This window comes from Pongo pygmaeus, chromosome 2, assembly GCF_028885625.2.
Source record: "Pongo pygmaeus isolate AG05252 chromosome 2, NHGRI_mPonPyg2-v2.0_pri, whole genome shotgun sequence".
Classification (NCBI taxonomy): domain Eukaryota; kingdom Metazoa; phylum Chordata; class Mammalia; order Primates; family Hominidae; genus Pongo; species Pongo pygmaeus.
The window spans coordinates 194,915,679-194,929,046 of record NC_085930.1 but is presented as its reverse complement, the minus strand read 5'-3'; the positions used below and the strand labels follow the sequence as shown (position 1 = coordinate 194,929,046).

At 44.0% G+C, this 13,368-nt stretch overlaps 1 protein-coding gene across 8 annotated transcripts in view; it reads left to right on the top strand.

Moving 5' to 3' along the window:
- IGF2BP2 (insulin like growth factor 2 mRNA binding protein 2) overlaps positions 1 to 13,368 on the top strand; it is a 177,703-nt gene that overhangs the window by 102,160 nt on the left and 62,175 nt on the right. The gene's annotated exons all lie outside the window — the stretch shown is intronic.

The following is a 13,368-nucleotide window of genomic DNA, read 5'->3' as shown; positions in this document are numbered from 1 at the left end:
TACTGCTCCTCATAAAAGTTCATCTCTCAATTGGCTGGTGGAGGAAGTAGAAGGCAATGCTGTAGTAAAGCGTGATTCAGTTCTTGTTGCAGTTTCTTCCTTACTTTTTGAAAATAACCCATGAAGCTGAATTACTCTCATCTTGTATCTCTCTGCAGTGGCATATCCTGATGGTGATTTCCTCTTTTTGTACCTCAGTTTCACCCCCTATGAAATGGGGATAAACACTTGTAGCTGGGCATGGTGGCTTGTGCCTGTAGTCCCAGCACTTTGGGAGGCTGAAGTGGGGAGGCTTGAGGCCAGGAATTTGAGACCAGCCTGGGCAACATAGTGAGATACTCTCTCTACAAAAAAAAAAAAAAAAAAATTAAATTAACCAGATGTGGTGGTGCATGCTACTTAGACGACTAAGGCAGGAAGATCCCTTGATCTTATATTAATAAAATTAAAAAAACAAAAACAAAAAAAACAAGTACTTGCCACCTGAAAGTTTCTAAGAACTGCCAAGGATGCTGGTTAGTGGTAAGTGCATGGTTGGTAAATAGAAGACATATCTGCCACCCAGAAGAAAAGCACCTCACAAACAGAAAACACTGCCCTGACTTGCTAAAAGAGCCTTCTTTTCAAGCAGAAAAAGCCAGGAACAAAGCCAACATTGCTGAAGTTTACCCAGGCCCTGTTAGCCCTGATGTCAAAGGAACTCACTAGGTGGGCTGGTTCATGACTTTTCAGATGAGAATGAGGGAGGTGGTAGACAGAGAAGAGGAAGACAGGTACATGAGAGACCTACTTGAGGCTTAGACTGATAAACAGTGTTTTATTAGTCTGGAGGAAACCAGCATGAAAGTACAGTTTTTAGACAAAGACTTGATTTCCAATTAAATACATAATTCACTTGCTGAGATGAGGAGGTAGCAAAATTAAAAGTTTTAACCACTAAAAAGAGAAAAGAAAAAAAACTACTTGAAAGAAGAGTGGGCCTGGTGCAGTGGCTCATGCCTGTAATCCCAGCACTTTGGGAGGCCGAGGCGGGCGGATCACTTGAGGTCAGGAGTTCGAGACCAGCCTGGCCAACATGGTAAAACCCTGTCTCTACTAGAAATACAAAAATTAGCCGGGCATTGTGGTGGGTGCCTGTAATCTCAGCTACTCGGGAGGCTGAGGCACGAGAATTGTTTGAGGCAGAGGTTGCAGTGAGCTGAGATTGCACCACTGCACTCCAGCCTGGGTGACAGAGCAAGACACCATCTCACAAAAAACAAATAATAATAATAAAAAATAAATAAATAAAGAAGAAGGGTATGAGCCTCTCCTTCATGTGTGTCATTCATTAATTGGTTAAAATCCACACACTAATTTTTTGTTACTTTAATTAAGATGCCTGGGGCTTCTTACTCTATTGACAGTACACAGGAGGTGGCATTTATGAGTGCTTCCTGACATCTTCCCACTCACACGTGTGCAAGTGTGTGCACACACAACTTGTAGGCATCCAGATGTCTTTTCTGTCTTTCCTTTGACCACATTACCCTTGAAGGACGTTTCCCTGTGTCTGCTGCACTGTAATGGAGTTTGACTGTTTTCGACTACCTTCTCACACAGCAGTTACTGTCTGGTTTCAGAATTTCTTACTGATTATGTAAAGCATAATGACACCAGCCCTCACATGCAGCTCAAGGAGAACAGCTCTGGACCTCATTTTCCTAATCCGCAAAATGAGTTTCTTCCAAAGCCTGAAGCTGAGGTTCTTCTTTGAAGAATGTCAGCTGTAAGATCTGCCTCTGAATAACTGGGTGGGTAGAGTGGGTTCAGCAGCATGCCTTCCTAGTGGCCTATCAGTGTCCTTAAATATCACAGCAGACCAACATCCAGTTAAGAGCTGCTATGAGCAACAAGCTTCATTTCCAGTGCTGTGCTAGAGGGCTCCCCTGGCTCACTAGAGCCAATTGTGTGCGTCCTTTCCAATTTCCGTTTTGGTGATATCATGTTAGTAGCTTTAAATAGGCTTTCGGGGCCGGGCGCGGTGGCTCACGCCTGTAATCCCAGCACTTTGGGAGGCCGAGGAGGGCGAATCACCTGAGGTTGGGAGTTCAAGACCAGCCTGACCAACATGGAGAAACCCCATCTCTACTAAAAATACAAAATTAGCCAGTGGTGGTGGTGCATGCCTGTAATCCCAGCTACTCGGGAGGCTGTGGCAGAAGAATTGCTTGAACCCAGGAGGCAGAGGTTGTGGTGAGCCGAGATCGCACCATTACACTCCAGCCTGGGCAGCAAGAGCAACACTCCATCTAAAAAATAAATAATTAATTAAATAAAATAGGCTTTGGTGAGAGTATTCACACCACAGAAATTGGCAAAAACTACAGATTGCTTTACCTCCCCCTGCAAGAGCCATTTTTTAAATATTTACCAGCATAGCACTAGATATATCTGTTATTCTAGTGCTCTCACTTAGCTGGTAGCCCTTTCTTATAGACCGTGGCCAGAGACTGAAGACTCCTTGAAGGTAGGACACAGGTTCAATGCCCTGCTTTACGCTCAGTGCCCACAAGCTCCTTGTTGATGGAAGATTGCCTGGGGGAGAATATTTTCCCACTTCCCATGGGATTTCACTTTAGAAGGGACAGTCACAATTGTACATCTGCAGCTGTTTCCACACCAAAGTTTGAGTTCGTATTTATTCATGGCCCTTGGATTCAGTGTGGCTTGCTTTTCTCATTTGAGTTTGTTTCTATCAAGGCTCACTTCTTTGTACTCCAACTTTTCTTCCTTCCTTCCTTCCTTTCCTTCCTTTCTTTCTTTCTTTTTTGAGACAGAGTCTTGCTCTGTCACCCAGGCTGGAGTGCAGTGGCATGATCTCGGCTCACTGCAACCTCCACCTCCCAGGTTCAAGTGATTCTCTTGCCTCAGCCTTCCAAGAAGCTGAGATTACAGGTGCGCACCACCACTTCCGGCTAATTTTTGTACTTTTAGTAGAGACAGGTTTCGCCACATTGGCCAGGCTGGTCTGGAACTCCTGACCTCAGGTGATCTGCCTGCCTCGGCCTCCCAAAGTGCTGGGATTATGGGTGTGAGCCACCACACCCAGCCTGTACTCCAATATTCGCTCCCCAATCAACACTCCTGGTCATTTTCCAAGCTCATCCCTGCCTTTTTTCTGCTTAACTCCTAGGAATGTTCATGCAAATAAGATGAAGCACATGAAGGAAGAGCTCTGCGTAGGGGTGTTTGAGCCTGTTGCTGCAGCAGATTGCTAGTGACAGCCATCTTGTTAGCACCTTTATTCTAGCAAACCCAATCTGTTTTGTCTTTCATACTACTGTTCATCAAAGATACACAGTATCTTACAGTTTTGTAGAGCTTTGTCATGCCCCACTATCCTTATCTCACAAGTAACTGGAATCACAAATGACTGCCCTATGCAAATCCCTTCAGTGATCTCCCATAGCCTACTGTATCAGTGCAAACTCTTCATCTTATTTAATAAGGCCTCTGCAGTTGTCCCCACTTAGTATTCATCTGTCTCCCCATTAGATGTACCCTATTTTCTCTTGTCCAAACACAGTCTGTTTCTTCCTGTGTCTGCTTCCTCTCCCCACCCAAGGTCATCTCTGACCATCATAGTCCTACTGCGGTCCACACTGAATACCACCTAGCAAGGCATGATTTGGGTCTGTGGCTTTCCAAGAATGTGGTCCTGTAAGCTGTAAGGAGCAGCTTCTTGGGAAGGTCTGGGAAGCCCAGAATAGCCCATCAAAATGGTGGTTCTTGACTCCAAAAGATACAGGATCTTACCTTGGTGTCACTTCTGCGCCGTGTTCATCCTCTCAGTTTCTCAGGTTTTGATCATGGCTTTGCTCTTCCCTGCTTCCTGCTTCCATTTTCCACTCAGATTTAACCCTACCCATCTGCCAGTTCCAGGAGGGAGTTTCTGACTTTCTTTTTTTTTTTTTTGAGACAGAGTCTCGCTCTGTTGTCCAGGCTGGAGTGCGGTGGAATGATCTCAGCTCACCACAACCTCCACCTCCTGGGTTCAAGCGATTCTCCTGCCTCAGCCTCCCGAGTAGCTGAGTAGCTGAGACTACAGGCACCTGCCACCACGCCCGGCTAATTTTTTGTATTTTTAGTAGAGAGGATTTCACCGTGTTAGCCAGGATGGTCTCAATCTCCTGACCTCGTGATCTGCCCACCTCAGCCTCCCAAAGTGCTGGAATTACAGGCGTGAGCCACCGCGCCCGGCCCTGACTTGCTTTCTGATAGAGTTACCGCTTTAGCCCTGGAACCACATCCCACTACTCCGTTGGTCTTAATCTTCTCAGCTTCACTATCTGCCCCACTAGTCCAAGGTTCAGCATATTTTTTTCTGTACAGGGCCAGATTGCAGATATATTAGGCCCTGTGGCCCATATGGTTTGTGTCACAACTACCCAGCGCTGCCAATGCAGCATGAAAAAAGCTGCGTACAATAGGGAAACAAATTGGGTGTTTTGATAAAACTTTATTTACAGAAACAGGCTTTAGGCTGGATGTAGCGCAGGGGCCATAGTTTGCCCAGCCCTGCCCTAGTCAGATGCCTGTTAATGTGCACGCCTGACACTGGTTCATGTAACTGGTTGCCAGCCTGAACATTTGATGTTCGTTAGTACAGCCCATGCAAGAGATCATGTCTGGGACGTGCCCAGCTGGAAATGCACAGTGCAAAGCTGTCAGTGAAGTGAACAGAAAATGCCATTCCTGTTCATTCTCACTTCCTTCCCTCCTTCTCCGCATCCCAAGACTGGGGTTTTTAGCCTTATAAACTCTCAGTGGTCTCTACTTCCCACCTGGTGGGCTTTCCTCATTAGTGCAGCCTGGGACATAGATGTGTCTACTTGTCCTCTGTTGAATCCAGGTGCGTTTGTGTCACCTCCTGCATTTGTGTTCTGCACCATTTATTTGCCCCTTAGACAGTTAATTCTGTATCGTTTCAAAGCTCGCTCTCCAGCTCCTGTGGGCCTGCTGATTCACAGTCTTTCTCTTGGAACTCTTGTTTGCTGTAGATGTTTTTGCAAGTTCTTAGCCATGGGCTTCTTTTCTTCTAGCCTTTACAAACCTTTTTTCTTGGCTCACAGATTACAGTCGCTCTATCTCTGACACTGAACAAAGATTTCTAAAACTTGAGTCCTATTCTCAGAGTAAACCACTCACAGCACAGAAATTCTTCCTTCAAAGGTTTTTTTTTTGCTTGGACAGCTCAGTTCTTGCATCATATCTATGGGAGGAAGAGGCATCTGTTCTGTCCTGGAGGGAAGTCAGCAGGCAGGACTGAAGAACTCTCAGCACTGAGGAGAATCTTAGGAAGAGGCCATCTGGCCCCAGAGAAGTGAAATACATGCCAGAGTCACGTATCTGGGTGGTGGCCATGTGCCCGTTGGTCCTGATGCCCACTCTCTCTGTTTGTGGCCTCCCAATAAATAGACTGGGGTGCCCAGCTCTCAGGAAACCAGTCCCTCTCGGAGCTCCACGGCTGCCAAAGGCCTGCAGGAAGCCTGGTCAGAGACAGAGAGGACCCTTTACATTCAGATGATATGAAATGACCAACATGGGCTGAATTGAGAGGCCCAGTTCCATGGGCGTAAGGGCAGCCACTCCTGCTATCTGTTCACTTGTTTATAGTCATCCGTTGAGCATGTACAGTACTGGGTGGTGGGATGAGAAAATCACAGGAGGCGGAGTCTGGCTGGGCAGCAGAGATGTAAACAGTGTTACAACAGGATGTGATAAATTCCACGAACAAGCCACCGGGTGAGGGCTGTCGGAGCTCTGATCCAGGCTGCATAGCCTCTCTTCGGCCCCTCAGTTAAGGTGAAATGTTAACCAGGCATGACCTGGAAATGAAGGATGTCATCCCACTTCCATTCTGATGACCAGCCAGCGCTGACAGGGTTGGCTTCCTCCATGCACCACCATGGCCCTGAGTAAATACACTCTCCTTAACCAGATCAGGGAGCCCAAGACAGCTGAGGGCTGGTGCTATGCTTCCCTACCTGCCCCCGAAGAAAAGTAGGAGGTAAATTCCTTACTGAGGACATGAGTATGGTGACCAGCCCAGCAGTCTTGGTATCTGAGGAGGGCTACAGAATAAAGCAGCCCACTTCCCAGAAAGCTGTTCTTTTTATTGTTAGCAGAGGCATAAGAAGAGACCTCTGAGATTTTCTTTGTTTGTGTTGAATATGGAAAGAGGGAGGGGAAAGAAAAGAGGGATGTTCTGTTTTAACACAGAGCATATTTGTAAGATTGTATTGTAGACCAAAAGGCAAATCAGTTACATCAGTGTTTATTGGATAAATGCTGCAGAAAATATCATTAAAAGAATTCCAAAAATATGCTGGGCAGAGGAATCATTGTCGGAATAAGTAGTTTTCTAAGAGCATTACTTTGATGGAGGCCTTATTCGTGTGTACTAAAAAAATAAAAGTTCTGGTGGTTTTTTTTTTAATCATATTATTCAATCATACCCTCTACTAACCTAAAACACTCCTAATATATTTAATGGATCTATTTGTTATGCTTTCAAGAAGTGTGGTAAATACCTGTTAAAAACAGAAGCGTATTAGAATAGTAGTTGGGGAGATGCTTTTTATTTTAAGATAAAGAAGCATTTAATTTGTTGGTTAAGTGGACCTGGCAGCCACATGTCAAAAAGAAATGAGGAATCAGGCTGGGCATGGTGGCTCACAGCTACAATCCCAGCACTTTGGGAGGCTAAGGCAGGTGGATCACCTGAGGTCAGGAATTCAGGACTAGCCTGGCCAACATGGCAAAACTCCCGTCTCTACTAAAAATACAAAAAAATTAGCTGGGCGTGGTGACGGGTGCCGGTAATCCCAGCTACTTGGGAGGCTGAGGCAGGGGAATCTCTTGAACCTGGAAGGTGGAGGTTGCAGTGAGCCGAGACCATGCCATTGCACTCCAGCCTGGGCAACAAGAATGAAACTCCATCTCAAAAAAAAGAAAGGAAGAAAAAAAAAAAAAAAACGACGAATCATCAGAAGACTGCGGTGATGATGGTGGGATATACACCGCCACAGAACAGAGTAGAATTACACTTGCACCGCACATTTCAGCGCTGTAGAGTTCTCTTTTCTGAGGATGAAAAGCCAAGAAGAAGAAAATATCTTCTGAGAAGGAAGTTAGTGCTGCTGGCTGTGCTTACCTGTCTCCCAGTGACTACCTGGCGTGTACTGACTCTGTGTGGGGCGTGATGATTCGTGTGTGAGTCTTGGTGAAAGGTTTCTCATCCTCGTGGTTTAACTCAGGAAATAGGAACTCTTTGCCATGGGTTCTTGCCAGCCTGTCCAGCCTGCTCTCTTGCCTTTCCTTGGAAGCATTCTCTGCTCCTCTCAAATCAGAGGACTTGAGATTCCTCCAACTCCTGTTCCTGGCTGCCATGCCTTTGTGCGCCTCATTCCCTTAGAATATGTTTCCTGACCCCTCTATGCTCTCGCTTTTCCCTTTGGCGTATTCTGCCTGCCATTCCTCAGAGCGTTGCTAAGGCGTTGCCTCCCCCTGGTTCCTTGCCAGGTTTCCCCTCCTGTCTGTCTTGCCCCTCAGGCACCCTCCAGCATGGTGCAGGCTTGTCCCTTGGCAGCGCGGCATGTGAGGTGCACTCCCTGCCCACTTGCCTCCTGGTTGGGAGCAGGTGGTTCATGCTGTCTTTCTGGTATCTAACATAGTAAATGCTTGGTAAGGGTCTGTGGAATAAGTGAAATGAAATTAAGAAAGCCAATAGTCACCTGCCTGAATACTGAGAAAAAGCAAGGAAGAATTCTGGGAAGTTTCCCAGAGTGAATGGGATGGGATAGGTTGGTTGCTTTGTTTTTGGTAGGGATGGAGTCTTGCTACGTTGCCTAGGCTGGGCTCAAACTTCTGGGCTCAAGCAATCCTCTCGACTTGGCCTCCCAAAGTGCTGGGATTAGAGGTGTGAGCCACCGCACCTAATCATAGGTTCTTTAATATATGAAAAATGATCACCCTCATTTGTAATTAAAATGCAAACAAGATAGTATTTTTCACCTATGGATGGGCAGAAATCAAAAAGTTTGATAGCTCCATGTTTTCAGCTCCCATGTTTCAGATACATGGGGAAACCAGCATTGCACTGTGTGTTGACATTACAAATGCACAGCCCAATAACTATTCCACTTTTAGGATTTCACTTCTAGGAGTTTATCTTCCAAGATATGCTCACATGTGCAAAGTGAGATGGATGGATGGATGGATGGATGGATGGATGGATGGATAGCTAGATGATAGATGGATATTCATTGCAGCACTCACTTACTTTTTGGAAACAGCAAAAGATTAGAAACATCTTGTGTCCATCACTAGAAGACCAGTTTAATTATGGTATATTCATAAAACTGAATATTATACAGCTGTCAAAAAGAATAATACTACCCTATACTAAGTGAAAAAATGCATATACAGAGCATTAATGTTTGTGTTTGGGTAAAAAAAGAAAGGAATGTATGCATATATGCTTATGTGTAGACTACTCGGGAAGGATTTTTAAAAAACGGGTAATGGGACCCGGAGGACTGAAGGATAGATGTAGAAGAATTTTTCTACTCTATTCTTTGGTACGTTTTGATTTTTGTGCAAAGAATATATAGTACTTGGGCTGGGCGTGGTGGCTCATGCCTGTAATCCCAGCACTTTGGGAGGCCAAGATGGGTGGATCGCCTGAGGTCAAGAGTTCAAGACCAGCCTGGCCAACATGGTGAAACCCTATCTCTACTACAAACACAAAAATTAGCCAGATGTGGTGGTGGGTGTCTGTAATCTCAGCTACTCAGGAGGCTGAGGCAGGAGAATCACTTGAACCCAGAAGGTGGAGGTTTCAGTGAGCTGAGATTGCGCCACTGCACGCCAGCCTGGGCAACAGAGCAAGACTCCGTCTCAAAAGAAAATGAAAAAGAATATGTAGTACTTACTTCTAAAATATAAATTTATTTCAAATATACCAGTTGAGTGGTAGACATAGCTGTTCAGATTTGCTGAGATCCACAGAATCGCAGTGTTAAAAATAACGAGAAAGAGCTCCATGTGAAATAAACACTTTTCATTCTGATGTCTCACCAGCACTCCCTACTCCCCTCAAACCCCTGCCTTTGGAGTCTGTCTTACTTACCTGTTACCTTGACCATTGGATCTGGAAAGGGCCTTAGACAGTTATCTAGTGGTGTTGCCATTAAACCAAGCCGCCCACTGCCACTTTTCCAATAAATGTGCCATGCCTTAAGTTTTCCTCACCTGCTGCTAAAGCATATTATTTTAAAAATGTGATAATGGGCTTTACAGAGCTATTTAGATCAAAGTCGCAGTAACAAGTGGAGTATCACTATATTACTAATTAACCAACATCTGAATTATGGGCCAGAGTTCTGTTTCTATGCAGTGGAAATGTGAACTTTGACCTGGTGGTTTATGACAGTGGTACAGTTCCTTGGGTGCAGTTCTGGTCTTCTCATTCACAGTATTACACCAAGACACACACACACACACACACACACACGTATATGTCTCTTACACACACACACACACACACACACATATATAGATATATATATCTATATATCTATATATATATCTGTAGGGCAGGCTATGCAACACCCTCTATTCTGTTCACAGTAAATTTCATGAAATAACCCTATACTTTCAAAATCTGGACACCAGATGTTGTACAGGAGTATCCTGGCAGTAATGAAAGTGTAGGCGTAAAGCTTCCTGTTTTAGGAGAGGGAAGAAATGGGTAAATGGAGGCTGTAGGGTCATGACACAAGTAGAGTCACAAACCCATTGTTTTTTATTTGTAAGCCATCCAATTATAAAATACAGTGGAGTTTGTCACCTAACTTATTTATTGGGATGTTAAAAATTGTGACCCAAACAAAATTCAAGATTTGTTGAGATTATTTTTTTTTTTTCCAAAATTCAGCATCTATTTGTAGCCTAAGGTCCATGTGGGATACCTCTTCTTTCTGCTCCTTACCTTCTCCTTGCAACAGTTCTGTTTTGCTGTCAAAATGAGGTAAATCATAGATTTAGAAAGAATCTTCTCTGTCTCATGGCTGAGGCATTAGAGAGGTTGAATGACTAACTCAGCATCTGTCTGACAACTTGTCTGTGGTAGAGCTGGGATTCAAATTCTTATCTCCAGTTTCCACTTGGCATATCTCTCACTCTGCTTCTCTGTTGTGTTGGAATAATGGCAGCCTTTGGTAACAATAAAATGTTTTGTTAGGAGTAGGGAGAATTATGGAGTTAGAAAATCTAGGGAATATATTTAAAATTTGTATTTTTTCTTACGTCATTGTTCCCTAGGAAATCAAGGCTTTTTCTTTGCTTATAGATACTAGTAAATAAAAATGTTTGTATTTTCATAAGTATTTATGATTGATTATTGCAAATTTTACATTTCACACCAAGGAAAAAAGGTATTCTTAGTAAATATGGTAATCAGGGTGCTATTAAATAAAAAAGAAGCATAATCTGTTGGTTTGACAGTTGCACTTCTCAGCTTCTGAAACCACCCTGGACTAGGTCTTTAGCTGAATCTACAGGTGACTCTGTATAACTTTAGTAGTTTCTCTCCTGATTCAATGCTGGCTCCAGGTCATGCCTTCTAATTAGTTGCCAGATTCATTCACATTTCATAGGAAACCCAGGCACCAACTCTCCTGAGCACATCAGGACCAAAGCTGGGAAAGGGGAGTTTGGTGTTTGTAGAGTTTGCAGTTTGTGGAGTCCTTTCTCATAATCCTGGGGCTTGATGAAAGGCAAGTGAGAAGAGAGGGTAGGAGCTTATCTACCATGGTGACTGGGACCCTGTGAACACCAAAGGAGAGAGCACCTACTCAACCCTCTTCTTTCTCTCCATCATGCTGCTAAGGACAAGGCTCTAAGCAAGGAAAGGTCCTGAAAGTAGGAGGCACTCCTGGGCTGCGTCCAGGGAAGGAAAAAGAGGTAGGAAAAGGAATTTGAAGCTGTGGTAGCGGAACTGCCTGTGGCCACCTGCTGAGCCAGGTAGGTCATTCACCGTTATTCACGTCAGGTATTGACTCCCATGTGCACCTCTCTGCTGGCGGGTCCTGCTGGAGCCTGCTCAGCTAATGGTGCTGTCTTGAGAGGAAGCGATGAAAACTCAAGAACCAACTGAGACAGATGCTGTTCATTGTCTTTGTAGGACAGAGAACTCGGAAGATAGTGTAAATCAGCCACTGGAAGGAATTCTGTGTTTAAGCACCAGAGATGTTAACCCTGTCATGTTCATTCATTCATCAGGTTTACTGAGAGACTGCTGTGCCCATGTCATTAGCCTAGAAGCTGTGGATGTGCAGGGATAGGAATAGGATTTGCATAGTTCAGGAAAGATACAGGTCAGAAATCTTGGATTTCTATCAGCACCACTGGAAAAATTATTTGTGCAAAAGTCTAGTCTCCCAAAATTGGTTATAAATCAAATTTGCATATTTAAAGTTATCTCTGCCCTAATTTTCCCCCTTTACGGAACTGATTTAAAGGGATCTTCAGATGAATCCTTGATAAGATGTTAAGTTCTTTTAATAATAAGAACAGTTTATATGCTCTCTTTCCCTAGTTTGTTCGTCTGTTTTTAAAGTTGGCTATTCAAGGTTTTAAAAAGTAGTTTTTATTGTATTCAAATCATGTGACATTAGGTTTGAGAGCTAATGATATTCTTCAGCATTTTATGATGATGTTCACTGATTTGTTTTTCATTGTATCCTATGAAGTGGTTTTATTTTTTTTCTTGGTATTATGTAAGAAGCTATTTTTCTGGCTACCCTCACCTTGTTGATAAAAAATTTCCTTTTCCTCCTCCCCTCTGGAGGAAGTACCCAGAATCACTCGAAGTTTTTTGTTTTGTTTTGTTCTTTTTTTTTTTTTTTTTTTTTTGAGACTGAGTCTCGCTCTATTGCCCAGGCTAGAGTAGAGTGGCGCGATCTTGGCTCACTGCAACCTCCGCCTCCTGGGTTCAAAGGATTCTTGTGCCTCAGCCTCCCAAGTAGCTGGGACTGCAGGCGCCCCCCACCATGCCCAGCTAATTTTTGTATTTTTAGTAGAGACGGGGTTTCACCATATTGGTCAGGCTGGTCTCGAACTCCTGATCTCAAGTGATCCGCCCACCTTGGCCTCCCGAAGTGCTGGGAATACAGGCGTGAGCCGTTGCTCCCAGCCGGTCTTTTTTTTACTTTCTCCAGCGTATCCCTTCCTGTAACAGAGGAAACTTCAGGGGCCAAGGGGCAGACTCTGGGTGTTGGGAAAAACTGTTCTGACACCCTTCTGGGGCAATGGAGGTGTCCCATGCTGTTATGCACACAATACCTACCCCATCTTTAACTTTCCCACAGTCTGTGGAAACAGTGACTCTATGATACCATTTCCTAGCTGCTATTACATTATAAAGGTACTGTGCAGAAATAGGCATTTAGAGATATTAGGTTCACTTTCAGCAAAAAAAAAAAAAAAAAAAATCTAAAAATATGAGCTTAGGAAAAGGCAAGGAGTTGGATTGAGTAACCAACTCTAATTTTATTGCTTTATTGAAATTAGGTTCTCAGAATTGCTGAGATCGATATTGTCCTATTTTTGTTCTGTTCACTACTGTACCCCAACACGTAACATAAGTGCTCAGCCTATAATGGGTCCTCAGTAAACATTTATTGAATGAATTTGGAAAAGCTTTTAGTTTAATCTTAGAGATCATCCCATTCTCCAGAATCTAGGTGAAATATCTATTAACCTCCAGTCGAAACATTTGGGTAGAGGGGGTTTGGATTGTTCATTCCACCTGACCCTCAGCTAGGTGAGATGGTGCTCTCTTGTGTGAAATGGGAGATACGTTTGATTTACATGGCAAGAGGAAGGAGTTCCTCTTTGAGGGAGGAGCACGTGATTTGGCCAGCCCTCTCCTGTCTTTCCTGCTCTGTTGGTAGATTTAGGGCTATATTACAGATGAATTTAATTTTCCTTCATCACCATAACGATAATGAATAAGATCAACATCTATTATAACTGGTGGGAATAGTTTCTTCTTTTCAGAAGTCAACTGCTGTCACTTTAACACTCATAAACTGGAAATGAAAGAATTTGGCTTGTTTGAAGACCAGTGTCTTTAGTAAGCATGTGTTCCTCTTACAGTCGAAAGACAGAATGTGGGATGGAGTGGGCCAGGAAAAAGAAGCCAGCGCCCAGCAGCAAATGCCCCTGGGGAGCTTGCTGATTGCTGCGCGCATGCTGTGCTCCAGACACTGCTTGGGCTGAAGAGGAAGGAAAAAAAAGACACAGGTAGTAGGGGAGGAA